At 36.9% G+C, this 3,013-nt stretch overlaps 1 pseudogene; it reads right to left on the bottom strand.

The window, feature by feature from the left end:
- Positions 1-1,537, bottom strand: part of LOC104868864 — a 3,237-nt pseudogene extending 1,700 nt beyond the window's left edge.
- Positions 1,538-3,013: the final 1,476 nt, after the last annotated feature.

Raw genomic sequence — 3,013 nt, 5'->3', positions numbered from 1 at the left:
ATATATAAATTGAATTTTGGGAAACTTTAACGGTGATGCCAGCATTGGAAAAAGTCATCCCAATTTACTGTGTTGAGTTGGCATTATACAGAAATGGACAGCCATATTGGTCTAGAAATGTTAATTTTTTTTTCCATGTGTACAGGGGTAACACATCATACTAAATATGTAAGATCATATCTACGTAGGTTTGATTACAGGAACTAATAGTCTCTAAATAATGAAAACAAGATCAAGATAAGACTGTAACAGCAAGAAGCAATTTAAACTTGTTCAGGGACCATTTTCATCTCCAGAATTAAGGATTATTTTAATGTTACATCATTACCTTTTCTCTTTTACTTTCCTTTTTAGTTTTACTTTAGGATTCCCTATTTTTAATGTTCATACAGAGATTTCTTTAACTGAAATACCGAATAGTTTCTTTGGTGTGAAAAACTATAATAGTACACAGGGTCCTAATGAGATAATTAATAATGTGAAATAGGAAGTAAAGGGCTAAAGGTGTAGGGAAAGTGGGAAGGGTGGGAGAAAGGTGATAAGGGAGAGGAAAAAAATATGAGAAACTGAAAAAATGGAAATAAAGTATTTGTAAATGGGGAGCAGAGGAGGGGGTGAAGGGAGGGCAGGGACAAGGGGAAAAAATGAGAATCAAGACCTATTATGTAAAGGTACAGAATCCCAATGATGAATGTAACTGTATTGTATACCTAGATTGTACCAATAAACTCAATAAAAAGAACAAAAAGTTCCACTTCCACTGTGATCTTCTATGTATACAATGTACGAGTTCTTAGGTCCTATTTCCCTGAAAAACCAAAAGTGTTTCTTGCTATATGTCCAGTATTTATCTATTTTGTAAAGTAGTGGTTCATCAAAGCAATAATCACATCTCTTATCCTACCCAAACCAATAGTTGATAACACACTCTCACGATCCTCACACTTGCAGTTCTCTACCTGGATGACTCTTTCTTTTGATGACCTTTCTCTACAGCATCTATCACCTTCTCTGGCCTCATTCTGCTTTCCTTTGTCACACTTTTTTGAGATTATCTCTTTAGTTTATTGCATCTTCCCTGCAAGAACAGGAACTAAACCTGTTCTAGAAATAGAGAAACCTTCCCAAACTCCAAGTTCTCAGATATTAACCAAAGGCCAACCTTGTAAGCTTAGGCCATCGTAAAAATGTGCAATCCCAGAAATACTAGGTTAGCTCTCTGCTTAAAGGGCTTATTTTGGCTTATGGTTTCAGTCCACAGTTGACTGGCTTCATTGCTAATAGGCCTGTGGCAAGGCAGAAACATCATGGCCATTACAGCATCGTAGAAGAAAGCTGTTCACTTCTGGCAGCCAGGAAGTAGAAGCAGAGGGGCTGGGGACAAGATATAGTACCTATGACCCATTTCCTTCAATTGGGCCCCGTTTCCTAAGTTTCTATCACCTCCCAGTAATGACATCAAATTATGAATCCATCAATAAGTGAATCCACTGATAAAGTTAAAACTCTCACGATGAATCACCTTTACAAAGGCCATCAGCTGGCAACCAAGTCCCCAGCATGTGGCCTTTCCAGGACAATTTAGATCCAAACCATCACAGTGGTGTAAACTTATGGTCCCAGCTACTTGGAAGGCTGAGGCATATGGATCACTTGAGTGAAGGCATTCAAGGCCAGCCTGGGCAACGAGAAAAACTCTGTCTCTAAAAAAGTAAATAGACAAATCTTGAGCAAGATGAAACAAGAAAAAACTCAAAAAGTACTAAGTTCAAAAATAAAAATGGGGAAACCATTATGAACCTTACAGAAATAAAAATAACTATAAAAGAATTGTACAACAACAAATAGATAACCTAGATAAAATGAACAAATTTCTAGAAACACTCAACATAGAACAACTGACTCAATAAGAAATAAAAATCTGAGGGGGAAGAGGAAGTGGGGATTAGGGGGAAGAATAAAATGGAAACAAAGTCTTTATAAATAGGGAGAGGTGGAGGGTGGAAGGGAGGGCAGGTGAATAGGGGAAAAAAATAAGAACCAAGATAAATCATGTAAAGGTACAAATTCCTAAGGATGAAAGTCATCATATTTTATACCTAAAATGTACCAATAAACTTAATGAATTAAAAAAAAGAAGAAATTGAATCAACAATCAAAAATGTTTTCCTGGGTGGGGATTTAGTTCAGTGGTTCCAGTGCCTGCCTCACAAGCGGCAAGGGCCTGAGGTCAAGCCCCAGTACCAAAAAAACAAAAAACGAAACAAAAATGTTTCCCTGTTGGGATTTAGCAAAGTGTTCCCAGCGCCTGCCTCAAAAGCACAAGGACCCGAGTTCAATCCCTGGTACCAAAAAAAAAAAATGTTTCCCAGAGGTCAGAAATTATCCTGAAGAATAATTTATGTGTCATTTGGGGTTTTTTGGGGGGTTGGTGATTGCTGGAAATCAAATCCAGGTCCTTGTGTATGCATGTTAATAAATTTTTTTTTTTGCTTTATTGGTACTTTTTAAGTATACAGTACAGTTACATTCATCACTGGGATCTTGTACCTTTACATGACAGATCTTGGTTCTCATTTTTTTCCCCATAAACCTGCCCTCCCTTCACCCCCTCCATCTTCCCCTATTTAGAAAGACTTTGTTTCCATTTTTTCCTTTTCTCATATTTTTACTTTTCCCTTATTTCCTTTCCCCTACCCTTCCCACTTCGCATGTGAATAGCTTAGTGACAAGGGTGAAAAGGCCATTCAATAGTAAAGTAGCATTCCTTTTATAACTTAGAGCTTTGGGGAATATTCAAGATCCAAACTATAGTAAGGCAATTCCTATAAAAATTAAAATATGACCCTATGACTCAGAAATTTCATCTCTAGGTATATATCAAAAAAATTGAAAACAGGGTCTCCAAGAGATTTTTGGACACCTGTCTCTGCAGAAGCATTATTCACAATAGCCAAAGTAGAAGCAACCCAAATACCCACTGACCTATAAATAGATAAATAAGATGTGATAT

The sequence above is a fragment of the Fukomys damarensis genome, unplaced genomic scaffold (genome assembly GCF_012274545.1).
Source record: "Fukomys damarensis isolate Sample0158 unplaced genomic scaffold, DMR_v1.0_HiC HiC_scaffold_38, whole genome shotgun sequence".
NCBI classification, from domain to species: domain Eukaryota; kingdom Metazoa; phylum Chordata; class Mammalia; order Rodentia; family Bathyergidae; genus Fukomys; species Fukomys damarensis.
The sequence above is the reverse complement of the archived record's forward strand: the minus strand, read 5'-3'. Positions and strand labels throughout refer to the sequence as shown.